Raw genomic sequence first — 16,736 nt, forward strand, 5'->3', positions numbered from 1 at the left:
CACTTAAAACCTTAGCTTTTTCTCCCAGTCCCAATAAGAAATTGTTTATTTCCAAGCCCTTTCTATAAGGCAATTTGCAATGGTCTCTGGTCTCCATCCATTTTTAAACAATGAAATATAGTTTATTTGTTTATTTGAGATAGTATCCTGTAAATAGCCCAGGCTGGCTGCAGACAGAAGAGGACTTAACAGGATAGAATAGGTGCTTAGCTGTGGGATAGATTTTCACCATCTGACCTTGGACAAGTAGCTTAGTCTCCCTTGACTTTGGTTTTCTCACCTAGAAGGTGGGTATGGAGACTGTAACTGGAGTCATGAAAGTCAGGGAGACAGTTGATGTCAATCACTTAGAACAGTGCTAAGAAACTATGCATGAGACTCTAGGGAACCCAATTACAATATAGACTTTTCACTTACTCAATGACATGTAGACAGTCGATTGTACATATGGACACCATACATTCTGGAAATCATAGAAGGCCCTTTGGCCTTGATATCAAAAATAATTATTATAAAGAATTGAAAGATGTAAAATAATGAATCGTATTGTGGTTGAGAGCACAGGCTCTGGGTTTAGAGTCTTGCAGATTCAAATACAAGCGGCACCATTAGCTACCTGGGTAATCTTTATTAGCCTCGCTAAGTTCTCCTGTTCTCGAACGTTTAAAAGAATGAAGAGGCCAGGAGGCGGTGACATATCCCTTTAGTCATCCTATTACTTGGGTGGCAGAGGCAGGAGGATGTCTGTGAGTTTTAGGCCAGCCTGGTCTACAGAGTGAGTTCCAAGACAGACAGAGCTACACAGAAGACACCTTGTCTCAGGGGAAAGAAAGAAAGGGTGGAGTTACTAATACTATTGACTCTACAGTATTGTTATGGGTTTAAGTGAGAAAGCCCACGGACAGTGTGTAGCCCCATTGAGAACAATGCTAACTCTCTTTACAAAAAAAGAGATCTGAAAAACTATTGTGGAAATTCAGAGGAGCCCGAGGTCGCTGTCTACTGTATGGAGAAAGGCAAAATCACAGGGAAAAGATGATAAATCACAAAGCCAGTCCCCTCCACCACCGCTTTTGTGATTTGGGACCTCGCTACTGCCCTGTGTGTTAGGCGAGTGCTCTGCTGGCTGCTGTGCCTCAGATTACTGAAGAATACACGCTGTGCCATTCCTGCTAAACTGGTTTATCTCTTCTCTGGGCTAGTGTTTTTGTTTTTTGTTTGTTTGTTTGTTTTCCAGATAGGGTTTCTCTGTACAGCCCAGGCAGTGCTGAAGGTCACTACGTAGACCAGGCTGGCCTCTCTCTGAATGAGAAGTCCAACTGCCTCTGCCTTCCAAGTGCTGGATTAGTTGTGCGCTGCTGTTGTTGCCGCCGCTGCCGCCACTACCGCCCCCACTACCGCCACCACCCAAGTAAGGACTTTTTTGTTGTTGTTTCGTTTTGGTTTGTTTAAAGAACTTGTTTTTATTTTTAAAATTATTCCTATGCATGTGTACTGGTGGGACGTGCTGTATGTGTGCAGTGCCCTAACAGTCCATACTAAGGTGTTAGGTCTCCTTCCTTCAGTTATAGGTGACTGGGAACCAGCTGACCCATCATAACCAGCCCGTAACCTTGAGGCATCCCTCTAGCCCGAAGTAGGTTTTACAGACCTTTAGCCCGACGTAGGTTTGTTACATCTTCATCTTTCAGACAAGGAAACAGAAACCCAGACAACTTTAAATAAAATAACTTGCCTAAGCTCACCCCCTACACCCTGCCCAGGAAAGTAACGAGACGTTATGGGTCTACTCCAAAGTCTAGGTTCTCAGTTGCTGCCTGATCCCCAGCTCCAGGGAACTGGCTATTGCTCCTCTTTCCAGGATGAGGATTGGTGGGGAGGGGGCATCTACCTGGAAGGATGATTACAAAACATGGAATCTGAGCCACATACTTTGTGGCACATGTCATACAGTTTATATTAAGAAATAAAATAGCATTTTCCTCACCGTGATGTCCATTGGGTGGTTCTGGGTAATTCCCTCTCTAGCTCTCTCTCTCTCTCTCTCTCTCTCTCTCTCTCTCTCTCTCTCTCTCTCTCTCTCTCTCTCTTTTCGAGACAGGGTTTCTCTGTATAGTCTTGGCTGTCCTGGAACTCACTCTGTAGACCAGGCTGGCCTCGAACTCAGAAATCCGCCTGCCTCTGCCTCCCAAGTGCTGGGATTAAAGGCGTGCGCCACCACTGCCCAACAACTCTCCTGTATTCTCAATACCATCTACACTGACTCTTACGCTCCAAAGCTCCAGTTCATTAAAACACAAATTGTGTGTGTGTGTGTGTGTTTTATTATTATTCAATGGTTGCATTTCCTTTTTACACCCTAGATGAGAGCAGCCAATGACCGATGATTTTCCAATAATAAATATAGAATTGCTGTTTACTGCGTCCCTCCCTTGTGGCCGGGCTAGATGCCGTCAGCAGATCATCTTGTCTAGTCCTTGGGGCTTATTTGGATTTATGCATTACTCTACTCTAGTGTTAAGCCGCACGACTTCAAACGAGTTGGCTAACCTTCCTCTGTCTTGTTTCCTTATCACTGGTATAGAGGTAATGGAAGGACATGGAATTACATGATTTTTTTTTTTTTTTAAACATCCTGGGTGCTTAGAGCAAATGCTAGCTAGCTCTGTGTACAAGGAAAGCCGTCTAAATTCCTTTACTTTCAGTTGGGGGCAAAGGTTCCAAATGAAACTGACAGAAGACAGATTATCAAAGATTTTCCTTTTTTCTATTTTTAAAGGCAGGATCTTGTTATGTAGCTCCCACCTCCTTGAAACTCACTATGTAGACCAGGTTAGCCTTGAACTCACAGAGCTCCACCTGCCTCCTGAGTGCTGAGAGTAAAGATAGATTGTATTCACTTATGTATGCTCACACACTAATGCCACTCAGGGGAGAAGATACAGTTTGGAGAGGTGAAGTGGGTGGAGTAAAAGGGAATCCAGTCTGGGGAAACAAATAACTTCTGGGAAAGACAAACCAGCCCTTAGAGAATAGATGAACACTTTTTTCCTTCCATTCTTGGTGATAAGAATCTATTTTTCCTGCTGGCGACACTCCTAGTGAGGGGTTTATGACATTGGACTTCTGGGAAGGTCTGCACTCAAGTGCTCCAGAGGAATTCAGGAACAAACAAACAAACAAAAGCTGTTTCATTCCAGTGAAACATTCCAGACAGCTTCCTATAGTGTCTCCATTTTACAGGAAGCACAGTGAGGGGTAGGGAAGGGTAATTCACCTAGGATCATTTTTGGTCAATGTGGGAGCTGAGATTTAAACCCAGACATGTTTAACTTAACAGTTTGCTTAACCTTTATATATCAAGGAGAAACTAAAGGTCATCTTCATTTACTTAGAGAGACCAGCCTGTGCTACATGAGACCCTGTCATAAAAAAAAAACAAAACAAAAAAGTGGAAAAGGAGATGAAGAAGGAGGAAGGAAAAAGGAGAAGAAAAGAGAAATTATTTGAAGAGTGAAATTTTAAACTTCTGGTTCTTCTGCATCCATTATCACAAATACTAAGATGGCAGGCGTGGTCACTTTATGCAATGCCAAGGACTAAACCCAGGCTTCTTGCATGTAGTCTACCTACTGAGCTACGCTCTCAACACTTGGGGGAAATATAAAGGCTTCATGGCATGAATTCATAGCAAGTTCTGGCAATTTTAGCATTATCTGGAATTTATAGCATTATCTGCAAAATGATAATGTTGAACAGTAATTGTGGCTTTTAAAGGTCTTCTTACTTTGTTTGTTTGTTTGTTTTTCGAGACAGGGTTTCTCTGTGTAGCCCTGGCTGTCCTAGAACTCACTCTGCAGACCAGGCTGGCCTCAAACTCAGAAATCTGCCTGCCTCTGCTTCCCAAGTGCTGGGATTAAAGGCATGCGCCAACACTGCCCGGCTAAGGTCTTCTGACTTCTAAAAGTGTGTATTTTGGTTGTTTTAAGCATACGTTGCCATTGAAGAAATTATAGTCATGTGTTAAGTCAAAACATTGTAGCTTTTCTCTGTGTCTGAGTCTCTCTGTATGTCTCTGTCGCTCTCTGTCTCTCTGTTTCTTTCTCTCTGTACATACACATGCTCATGCATACATATCCAGGTAGGGCCTTGAACAGCTCTAGAACAGAGGTTCTCAACCTGTGGGTCACGACCCCTTTCAGGATCCTGGGAGCCTTTCACAGGGGTCACATGTCAGATATTTAATTATGATTCAGTAATAACAATATAACAATAGCAAAGCTGCAACCATGAAGCAACAAAAAAAAATCATTTTATGGTTAGGGCCACCACAACATGAAGAACTGTATTAAATGGTCGCAGCATTGGGAAGGTTGAGAACCACTCCTCTAGAAGGAATCGGGTGATGTGAAGACGCATCAGATAACCTCTGTTTGTTTCTAAGCGCAAGCTGCTGACCCAGGCTTCTGCACGTCCTCAGGGAGTGCCTCTTGCAGGGCTTTTCTAAAAGGTGACTGGCAAGGGAAGCGGTCCTTTTTACAAGAGATAAGTGTCTTCTTAAAGTAAACTCAGAATCAATGGAGGACAAGCTCTGTTTATTAAACGCTTCCTGCTTGACAGCCCTCAACGTGCAAGTCCGCATGGTCTCTTCTCTGAGACTTGGAAGAAATGAAGCCGGGTTCTCTTTCCCCATCACCGGAAAGGCATCCAAGAATTACCCCCCCCAGACAGAAGATTGCATCACTCCTGAGCAGAACACGCACCCATAGAAATAGGTGCTACCCCGTAGGAGACGTGTTTAATCTGGAGACTGCCAAGAAAGATTAGAAGGTTTTGAAAGCTCGTCACAAACTTTGTTAAGTACATTCCTTTTGGTTTTATTAAATCTGGAAAATTCTTCCATTGCTATGTTTTACTTCCATTCTGTTACCCGCCATTTAGGGCAAGCGCCTTACCTACAGAACCATCTCTGCAGCCTGGAATAACCTTTGCATTTGAGCTGTCCGATTCCAGAATTTTGAGTTTTTATTGTAGGTTATTCCTACCCGGGGCTACTTTCTTGCTCTTCCAAGGGCCCGTGGGGAAAATGGGTGCTCGAGCCCCGGACATTTATCTTTGTTCCTCTTTATTCATTCTTTAACTTTTTTTTTCCTTTGAAACATTTCATCTGATGAGGTTAGACGCTGATGATCTTGTATTGATTCTTACTTTGCCTTCAGCCTAAGGACCCGGCCAGACGAAATGTGGATTGTCTGGTGTGGCAGGATCTATAATCATACCAGAAACAAAGCTCATACAGGAAACAAAGCTGAAGGATTCCTTAGGATGCCCAAATTATAGAGAGAAAGCAGCCTGGCTTTTTACCTAACAGTGTAAAAAAAAAAAAAAAAAAAAAAAAAAACCAAAAAACAAAAACAAAACCCTGAAACCTACAAATAAATAAAAGCAAACAGAACAAGACACAAGAAGCACTGTAAATCAATCAATCACCATTGACCCCACCCCCCTCCCCCAGCAGCCTGACTGACAGGAAGGGAGGAGGGTTTTCAAGTATGAGGCTAGATAAACAAGTGGGTTGGGTAGAGAGAGTCTACACAACTCTAAAGCAAAAGGAAAAAAAAAATCCCATTGGTGTGTAGATTTGAGTCCTACTGATGCCCTCACCAAAGTGGGTGGAACTGAGTTCATCCAAAGGTCAGTAGCCCTTAAATCAGGTCTTCCAAGGGAAACTAGGTTTAGGCTAGTGATTTGATAGAGTTCTGTAAACCCCCCACTCCACCCCACCCACCCCTAAAACAGGGAGGAGACTGGAAGTAGCTAGACTTAAGGGGAAAAAATTTTTAAGTTTTTTTTTTGGAGCCTCTTTCATGATTTAAAGTAATTATCAAGTGGTACACCAGTGAACTCTGGAGGCCGGCCGAAGGCACGAGGAACTCTGTTAGTTCAAGGCTAGCCTGGTCCTCAAAGCAAGTTCCAGCCAGAGCTATATAGTGAGATCTTGTCTCAGAACAAACAAATACAAACAAAACAGCAAACAACAACAACAACAACAATAACACAAACAAAATAACCCCAGTTATTGGATGGGTTGAAAAATCTGTGTTCGGCTGGTACTGTTTGATGCTAAACTTAATTTCTCTAAACTTCAGCATTTTCAACAGTAAAATTGAGCATAATAACAGATATATTATAAATACTGAAATTAATCCATCTTTAGAAGGAATGCCTGGAGCACAACAGATGCTTAATAAGTATTTATAGACTTTGAAGGCAAGTAGGGACATAGTGTGTGTTAATAAAGTACATACGTAAAGCCGGGTTGTGTACTTTGTACACTCAGTAGGTATTGTAAAGTGAATTTTTGCAAAAGGATCTGCCCTGCTGTAAGATATTAGGTAGGTGATGGGTGGGTGTGCAACTTCTGCGGGTACAGGTAAGTCTTAGGTAAGTATTGGCCTGGGAGACCATGGAAATGATCTTGATTAATAGACTGAATTACCCAGGGACCCCGAGAAAGTCTTTGACGTGCTGCATGCACTTGGAATTGCAGAACACTTAGAGAAAAGAGAGTTTAAATGTCTTTACCCAACCCCTCTATCATGCTAATTTTCAGTCTGTCTGCTTACTGTTTCTTTGATTTCTACTCTTCTTTAAAGCATGCCTTTCTATTATGCTATGTATGTATGTATGTATGTATGTATGTATGTATCTGTATGTATGTATGTATGTATCTATCTATCTATCTATCTATCTATCTATCTATCTATCATCTATCTATTTATTCTAGAGATAAGATTTCTCTGCCTTCCTGGAACTCACTTTGTGACCAGGGCTAGCCTTGAACTCACAGGGATTCAGATGCCTCCCTAGTGATTAAAGGCTTTTGTCACCACCAGCCAACTCAGTTTTGTTGTTTTGTTTTGTATTTCAGATGTAGAAATATTAGATCTTTAATTTTCAAATTTTCTTTTTTTCCGTATTTTACATGGGAATCTCTAGATTTCCCTTTCATCCAAGTATCCCTTTCTGCCGAGTATGCTAGACTCTGAGCTGGCTTGTTTTTCTTTCAACGTGACACAAGGTAGGGTCATCTGGGAAGAAGGAATCATAATGGTAATTTTCAAAAGCTGCCATAGGATTGATCAGACCGCATGTCTGTGGGGCGTTTTCTTGACTGATAATCTATGTGGGAGAAAGCCCAGCCCGTGGCCAATGGTTCCAGCCCTGGGAAGGTGGTCCTAGGGTATGTAAGAAAGCAGGCTGAGCAAACCTACACACAGCACTCTTCATGGCTTCTGCTTTGACTCCTGCCTCAAGACCCTGCCTTGACTTCCTTCAGCAATGGACTGTGATGTGGAAGTATAAGTAAAATAAACTCTTTTCTCCCCAAGTTGCTTTCGGTCGTAGTGTTTCATCAGCAGCAATGGAAACAGAGAGTAAAGCAGAGACTCTTCTGGTATTATTATTCAGCTCAATATATCTTCTTATTTCTTTTATAATTTTTTTCTTGGTCCTATGCGATATTGCCAGTATTTGGAAGTAGACCCTATCCACTTTATTATTGATTTCCAATTTACCTTTCTTATGGTTTATGCATATACTCTGAGTAATGTCAACATTTTAAAATAGAATTGTTTTACGGCTTAGCCGTATCTTGATGGCCAGGTTTTGGGCTTTCAGAAAAAAAAAAAATGTTCTGTAATATATTGGGGAAGCCCTGGTGCCGGACCGCCCTGAGACTCTGTCGCCGGACTCCCTCCCTTCCCCCCACCCGAGAGATTTCTGCCCCACAATATATGGGTATAGTGGTCTATAAATAAACATTCATACATTTCTGGTGGGTGTTAGAGCTCATGTCATTTATCTATTTATTGTTTGAGAATTTCATATGTGAATATGTGCTTTGATCAAATCCATTTCCCCACTCTATTCCCTCCAGTTTCTCCCCATGCTCTCTACCATCTCCTTTCACTGCTAACTTTATGTGTGCTTTCACACCCACCCAATCCACCTCAACCTACTCCCACCATTCATCATCTAGTGGCCTAAACTGAGGAGCAACTTTACAGAAGCTAATGTCCCAGTGTAGGGTGCCCAGGCAGGGGGGATGGTAGGAGACAGGATAATTGTCCTTGGAGGGTCTGCCTTCTGCATTTCAGGGGCTTCACATGGTAACTCATTTGCTCCCCCAGTGTCAGTCCTGAACTTAGGGCAATGGTGCTATGATCCTTCTGTCTTCACAGGGGAAAGTACAAGCTCTCAGGTGCCAAAACCCTCAGATCCACCATGAAGCAAGCTTTTCAGTCTCTGACTGGGCAGTGGGTGCAGGGCAGGAGGAGGAATAGTTAGGAGAGGCAGCTCTCTGTCTTCCACAGGACAAATGCCTTTGTGAGCCTTGGGGAACCTGTTGCTGTGTTGACCAATCAAGACTGGAGACTGTCCTAAGCTGGCCTTGCGTTTGGCAACAGTAGGGCCTATGTTTGTTTCCAGAAATCACGGTGGAGATCACAAAGAGGCTGTGTTCGCATGTAATCTGGCTTGACAGAAATTAATTTTTAATAAGAGGCTCCATTCATTCTGTCACATCCTTGCCCTTTGGGGCCTGTGTCAGGGTCAACCATTCAGAGCTGGCGTTGCTGTGCTCTTGGCTATAGCCTGGGGGGCGTGTGTGTGTGTGTGTGTGTGTGTGTGTGTGTGTGTGTGTGTATGCGCGCATGTGCATGCCAGTAGAGGTGGTTGGGAGAGTGTAGACTGGTCATAGTTGGCTTATAAGTCAAGACCAGGTATTAGTCAAATCAGAAGCTGAAGAAGGCAGGGAACCCATTTATCTCTTTGTTCCCCACCCACAAAAGACACTGTGTCTAGTACCTTCTCTGGTGGCTTATGTTAAGTACCCTTTCCACAGACTCAAGGTCTCTCAAGGTTTCATGGACCTCGGGACAAACCTTTCACTACGGTGGTGTTAAGGAATGCTTCCTTGGCACTGTCATTTAATCGTAACGGCAATACTCAAAGGGTACAGCATCATCAGTTCCATTGCAAACAGCTGGGAGGCAAGGGGCTCTCCCTCATCCCTGTACCAATTTCTGTACTTCTCATTGGCCTGCTTCATCCTCACTGTTCCGCGGACAAGCAGTTCTCCGATGTGCTCCACCTCTCTCTATGGAGTTACTTGAAATAACGATACTTCCTTATGCCATGAGGCATGAGCAACTTCCCTCCGTGCCCTTCACCTAAGCCCCGCAATGTGCCCGTCTCTGGCTTGTTATCGGTAATGATGTGTGTGGGGGCGCTTACCGCATTTTCAGATCTGGGGCCTCCTGTGTGTGTGTGTGTGTGTGTGTGTGTGTGTGTGTGTGTGTGTGTTTCTCTTTTAGTAGTTGCTTCCATCTTCGTGTTCTCCCCCCCCCCCCCAGGAAATGCACACTTTTTTTCTTTCTTTCTTTTTGGTTCTGCTAAAAGACAGAATCTTGCAGCTCTGCCTTCTCAGTGTGGGCGGCTCTGTCATTCTCAGCACCGCGAACTTATCCTCCAGCCGCCTCCAATGGCTTTATTAGGAGACATGATGACTTCTCTCCTAAATTACAAGGATAGCTTTAAAAATAGAGAGCAGGGGTTCCCTCATCAGGAGAGGAGAGCTGTCAGCCGGCCCACCTTTGACACCCTTTTCTCCCTCCCTTTGTTAGTACACATCAAAGCATTTTTATTTTTATTTGAAAAGTGTTCTGCTCAATTTTTTTTTTTTTTTCAATTACCAGAAACTGGCTGGGGGTGGGGAAGGGGGAAGATTGGGGGAGGAGAACGGTACTTAACATGATTCTTCCTCCGGACTTAATATCCCGAGCAATTTGATTTTCTCTGCTTTACTGTCTTTGCAGGCACATTGTCAGTATGAAAATGAATCGTAAAAAATATATTCTGGTGGAGGCAGGAGCCCTGTTGTGCAGGGTTCGGCTCTGTGTCAAGGCAGGATACATTTTAGGGCATAAAGTGGATTTGGTATATCTAACTGTGCGTGTGTAGTGAAAATGGCAGAGGCCGTGAAAGATGAACCGAACAAGCAGAAGAAAAAAACCCACCTAACAACACACCCTGTAAGTAGAAACAAACTAGCCATCGTAATAGTAATAAGACCCCACTGCACACACATGTGATGGGATAGAGAATGGCCTGCCTCCTGGTAAAAGTTCTTTTGTTAATTCTTTACCCCCAGATAACAGAATTTGTGGAGACATCTTGTCCTTTGTGTAAGGGGAATGTAAAACCCGCCATTCCCCCCTGTAACTTTTTGCTTCTCCATTCCTTTCCTCTTATCTGCGTTTTCCGCTCCTCCCTTATATGGCCGTGGCCGGCTGCCCTCGGAAGTCCAGGAATTTGAATGTTATGTGAAAGGGTAATGCTAACTGGACCCAGTGACATTCACGTCGCCTGGGAGATGTATGGAGGTCACCAAATGAGAGACCAGTGAGTATCCACATCTGCTCTAAGGCTTTTCATTGCTTTCTCTCCAAACACCAGTCTTACTTAGCTAATGGCTCCAAGGCCTGCCGTCCCCCTACCCAGGCCAACTGTTTCCTTAATTATCAGGGCAAAGATTTCTTTAACATTTCAGTACTGAAAAAAAAAAGAGGAGTACATTTATAATCTCATGTATTGCACCCAGAAGAAGCCTGTGAGAGAACAGGGCAGGAATTTTTACATTATGTCCATGTTGCACCCGAAAAACTGGAGGCCTTAGCTGTTCCTAGTCATTGCTCATGACGGTTCGCTCGTGAAAGGCAGAGTCCACTTCCGCTCTTCCAGTCACAGGCTCCTTGGCGCCCTTGGTTTGGGTGGATTTCCTTAAACAAAATACTTCCTGACTTTGGACATCAGGCACCATTTGTGGATCCCAGCTAGAGATAATTTTGTCATCCGAAAGCTCATTCAGATTTATGTCTCATATTAAGTAGGCTTTCCTTATCTCAATCTAAACGACTTCATGCTTTATAAAGTATATTGGCTTCATCAGTGGATATTTGTACTTGACCTAGTTTGAGTACAGAGAAGTGAGCAAAATAGAACAAAACATTCACGGAGTTCCATTCCCACGGAGGAGACCTAGAGAAAGTGGGATGTTAAAACATGCATGAGGGGTCTGGAAATGAAAGGCGCTAAGAGAGGGGTTGCTCTCGATTAAGAGATGGGGGAGGTCAGTGCCCTTTGAAAGATACCTGAGGATTTAAAGTGAATAGGATACGGGATAGGATCAGGGGTGCGGGGGTGGGGTGGGGGTGGGGGTGGGGTGGGGTGGGAGTGAGGTGCGGTGGTCAAAGTAGCTCCCGGAAGGGTGCCGGTGCCGGGGATAGAGAAATGCATGGCAGATTAGAAGAAATAACTTAGGGTAGCCTGGTCAGAACCAGCGGGGAGGGAAGGCCAGTGAGCAGGGGAGGTGTTGGAGAGGCAGAAGCAGAGTGAGAATTTTGGCTCTAACCCAGAGGGAGATAAGATTCGCATGGAGGGGATCGAGCGTGGGATGCCGGTGTCAAAAAGAGCAGTTAGACAAATGTCTGTATCCTGCTGAGGGATGGCCCAGTTTTGACCTCGTTCATTCCTCACCAGGGGTGGATACATAACTTGCATGGCCCACTTTGAAAATAGAATCCAGCGCCTCTTGTTCAAACAGCAGGAAAGAAGACATGGTTCAAAGGTACCGAAACATACAGCTTTCTTCCTTTCTCTCCCAGCCTCACCATCAACCTGCTACGGTGGTTTCAATTTGCCATTTCCCATAGATCTAAGTAAAGACGCCCTTAGCATGGATTTTACTGTTCATCTTTGCACATACTCAAGGCCAGTTTTCAATGCAAATATAAGCGGGAACATTTTGATAGACACATTTCCTGTGTGCATTTTGTTTGTACCAGGACAGTAGAAACGCTATAAAAAAAAAAAAAAAAAAAAAAAAAAAAAAAAGCATAACCTATCCCCCACCCCCAGAAATGCAAACGCCTACTAACACAGGATGTTTTATGTGACAATCAGTAAGGAGGGCCTAGAAGGAAGAGGAATTATTGGTTATATTGTCTCCATCTATTTTTTCCCCCAGGTCATTATTTGGGGTGGGGGTCATCTGCTGATAATAACCAGGAAGCATTTGGACTAACATAGGATATAATAGGACAAACAGCAACTCTGCCATTGTCTTTGATTTACTTCTGCTGAAAGATTTCCACGGAATGGAAGATGTAGTCAGTCCCTTGATGTAGTCAGCCCTCCTGCCTAGTCACAGATGAGATGTGACTCCAGACTCTGGACTCCAGACTATCATAGATGTACAGGAGTCCTGTGCTCCTAGGACATGACAATGCCCATGGGAAGGCAGTGGTTATACAAGGTAGGCATGTAGAGGCTGAGGACTTCCCTTGCTCTTGCATATGGCTCCTTGTCTCAGTGGACTTGGAGAAACAAGAGATGAGGTTACCAAGTATTTTAGATCTGATGACATCAAACTGTGGAGCCATGTTTGCCACGTCTGTGGCCGGCATAAGCTGCACACCCACACAGCTGAGCCCGGTCAACTCTGCTTCTTTGGAGAACTAGCACGGCCATTGTGGCAAATGTTTAAAGGGCCGAATGAATAAGATAAATAAACCTACTGCCTGGGGCACATCCTGAAACCTTGGTTACAATTTGCACTGCCAGCAAAGAGGGGTTTTAGACTCTGGTTAAGAAACTGGTACTTGCTTTGAATGGAGTGGTTTTGTTTGTTTGTTTGTTTGTTTGAATGGGATGGTTTGTTTGGTTTTTGTTTTGTTTTGTTTTTCATAATTGGAGATTCCTGAGGATCAATGTGTGATAGATCACAGGATCTGCATCTGCTAGGTTGTTTCAGAACCAGAATCCTAGAGGGTAGAGAAGAGACAGCAGGCTTTAGAGGACTAAATCAGGTGAGGAGCAGATGAGGGAGAGCACTTAGACAGTAGAGGTGCCATGTTGAGACCTATTTTGTGTAGAGGGCTGAGAAACACCATTGGGCTCTAGAAAATGAGTGTCAAAATAATATCATGGAAAATTTGACTGGAGCCCATTTCAACATTAGCACTGTTGTCAAGGATACCATTAAAGAGGTATGCTACTAACATGGGGAGTAATTAAGGTCCTGTAATAGGGGGATCACTGGGTATGAGCTTTAAATTTGATTTCTTGTGGAAAGTGAGGAAAGATTGATGGCTTAAAGATGATATTCACATATGATGTCTGTGTGTGTACGTGTGTGTGTGTGTGTGTGTGTGTGTGTGTGTGTATGTGTATGTGTGTGCGTGCCCGTGCCCTCACACCTATATTCATACTTTTCCTTGGAGAAAGAAGAAAGAGTGGGATTTCTTTAGGGAAGGATAAAATGTCAAGAAAAGACAAGCTTTCTGAATTTGGAGAAATTGAGAAATTCGAGTTGCCTTTTCAGACCAAAGAGTAATGTCAGGAATGAGACATTTGAAAGCAGTCCATTGCCTGACATTTTGTGATTTATGGCTAAGGTTATGGGAATGGAGGTGTCACCTAGAAGTAGTTAAAGTACAGAGAATTTCCACCGGGGCCCACATGTCTGTGGGAGAAAGACCTCTCTGTCACCTGGAGCAAATCTGAGACGCCAGAAGAGAGGAAGGCTGCATTTTTGTCGAGGCCTGAGACTAGATGCATTTCTGCCTTGATCCCCATGCTTAAGAGGGGCTTGTCTTGACTTCTCTCAAGATGGATGGGCAGGGGGCCTGAAAGGCCAACCTCTCCCCTCATAGGAATTCTCTAATTTCATTTGAGATTGTGATCCAGATAGCCAGAACCTAATCTCCCCAGGCCTCATTCCCACCCGCACCTCTTCCTCCATACAGAAGATTGCAGTGCCAAACTGGTGGGATTGCTGGGAGCCAACTGTTAGGAATTGGAGCAGTGTGATGATCTGGCTGGAATGTGTCCAACCCTTGAGGCTGCCTGCTGTGTGGGATGGGCCTGGTGGGGAGTGAGAGGGAAGGAAGAAGGAAGGGTTATCCCCAAGTCTTCAGGATTCAGTGCAAAATTCCAATGGCCTTGTTACTAAAAAGGCACAGTTGTTAGAGTCGTCACTTCTTATATAACTTTCAGTTATTTATTTGTTTGCTATATGAACCTGCATTTATTCTCCTGTCATGGGTCTCCTCCTTGCTTCCCCACCCCCCCCAAAGTGAATTTCTTGAGTTGAAATTCTTAGGCAATGGGCAATGATTCTCAGATAGCGGTTACCTTTACTGCTTACTACTGTTACTGTCTTTAGCAGTTACGTAGGAGAGAGACCCTTAAGGCCTAGGAAAGTAATCTTTTCGCTTAAATGCGATCTTAATTGCTTCTCATTTTGTGAATGGGTGTAGTTGTTTTTAGTGCAAGAATAAAAATACCTTAGTGTTTTTGGCATTATTTGTCCCTTTGTCCATCAGGATGGAAAGACCAGAATTACTGGTTAAGCTGAGAGTCTTATTTCCTTCAGAAGTCTGGAAGGCATTCTTTTTCAGGGGAGCTGGGACTTGAGGTCTTCAGATGAAGACAATGCTGGTCTAAAAACCTGGTTTTTTTTTTTTTTTGTTTTTTTTTTTTTGTTTTTTCTTTTTTGGTTTTTTTTTTTTTTTTTTTTTTTCCTGCTTAGCTTTGAACTTTGACCCTGAGCTTTTTATTTTCCTTAAGGCTTAAAATGAGCAATTTAAAAACCTGGGCAGATCTGAGAGAACTGAGGATCCAGAATGTTCAATTGAGTAGAGTTCAAGTTCTTTGTCTTTCAAATGTGCCAACAGAGACAAGAGACCACGACAGAGGCCACTTCAGATTTCCTTTGTAATAATAAGCAAGACACAACGATGTGTGGGCAGGGTTAACAGACACAGCTGAGGTTCTAGTCAAACACACAGACACCTTTTTGAAGAGCTCGGGTACAAGCACGCCCTGCTCATCACTGTAGCATCAGTAGATTGTAACATAGCTATCATTTTCATTTTATAGGCTTTGAGCATCTAAGATACCTACCTGAGATCCTATAGCCAATTAGCTGCTGAGACAGGCCTAAAAATAGTCCCCGCTGATGATAAAGCTTATGTCTTCGACCAGGATGCTTCAGTGACTAGCTTTCCAACAGTCCTTGGTATGATGTCAGGAAAGCTATTATTTCCTCATGGATTTTGGCCCCGGGGTCTGAATGTAGGGCCTTGAACTTGCTAGACACATATTCTCACCACTGAGTTTCATCCTTACTTAATAAATTCGAGAGAGTTATTTTATTCAGTTCCTTGAAGACCAACATTTAGGGAAGGTACTTGGTCTGACCACTTCAACTGATTAGTTATGAACGAGAATAACTAGAATTGCCGAGTGATGCATCTCAAATCACACAGCTGGTTAATGGCCAAACTTTTTTTTTTTTTGGTTTTTTTTTTCGAGACAGGGTTTCTCTGTGTAGTCCTGGCTGTCCTGGAACTCACTCTGTAGACCAGGCTGGCCTCGAACTCAGAAATCCGCCTGTCTCTGCCTCCCAAGTGCTGGGATTAAAGGTATGCGCCACCACGTCCGGCTTAATGGCCAAACTTGAATCCCCTCATGATAGTGTTGTGTGAGCTCATCCACCGCTCTCTTCTGAAGGACTGGTCCAGAAACAGAAACGTGGTGCGAGTCATGCTTAGTGGAGAGAAGGAAATGCTTTCTTTCAGTTTCAAACTTGGAGCGGGGATTGCCAGCCTCTCGTTGCCCTGCGATCCGTTTTTTTTGTGGATTCTGAATGCATTCAGAAGAAAGCACATCGATTGTTAGTCTGACCTTGCCGTGTCATACTAAGAATGAAAGCAGGTGTTGGTTTGTTTTGAGACACCAAATGTGTATGTGTGTTTTGTCTTTGTGCGTGTGTGTGTGTGTGTGTGTGTGTGTATGTGTGTTGTGCACACGGATGTGCTTGTGTGCAGTCATGCAGAGGCCAAACTGGGTGAAGAATGTTTCGTGTCTTCCTTGTTTGCTCTGCATCTTACTATCTTCAGACTTTCTTTCTTTCTTTTTTTTTTTTTTTTTTTTTTTTTTTTGTTAGGTTGGCCAGGCAGCAAGCTCTGAAAGTGTACCTGTCTCTGCCCTCTCGGTGCTGGAATTCCTCCCAGCGTACACTCATAGATAAGCCCCGCTTTTTTACTTGAACCTTTTTTGCCATGAACTTGAACCCAGGCCTTTCGTCTTGCTCTTGCTGACCCGGCTGTCTTCTCAGCTCCTTTGGGTTTTGTCTTTCTTATTGTTCCATCAAAAAGCCTCTTCCTTCTCCAAGGGTAGCTAGGGCTGGAGAAAATGCCCCTGTATCTAAGTTGCTAATGTATGATTGGCTTTCACGTTGGAATGCTTGGTTTGGTTTTTCTGTCTAGTTGAAACTGCATGGAGTCAGGTGGGAGGGGTGGCTCACGTGGGTGATCTCAACAGTGTGGATGGAGGCTGAGGCAGAAAGATGCTGAGTTCAAGGTCAGCATTGGTTACACAGTGAGACCTCATGGCAAAACCAGCAGATCAACAACAATGAAACACAAAACTAGATTTAATTTGTTGGGGGCCGACTTTTAGCAGAAAGCGGCTATCAGCTTTGCAGCCATTTTGAGCCATATACCCTGACATGAGACTTGGATTACAATAGCCTACAACAGCTGAGCACACTCCGATAATCTTGGTTTAGATACCTTGGGTGTGTGAGATTAAAGGTGTGTGAGATTAAA

The sequence above is a fragment of the Arvicanthis niloticus genome, chromosome 22, assembly GCF_011762505.2.
Source record: "Arvicanthis niloticus isolate mArvNil1 chromosome 22, mArvNil1.pat.X, whole genome shotgun sequence".
Lineage (NCBI taxonomy): Eukaryota > Metazoa > Chordata > Mammalia > Rodentia > Muridae > Arvicanthis > Arvicanthis niloticus.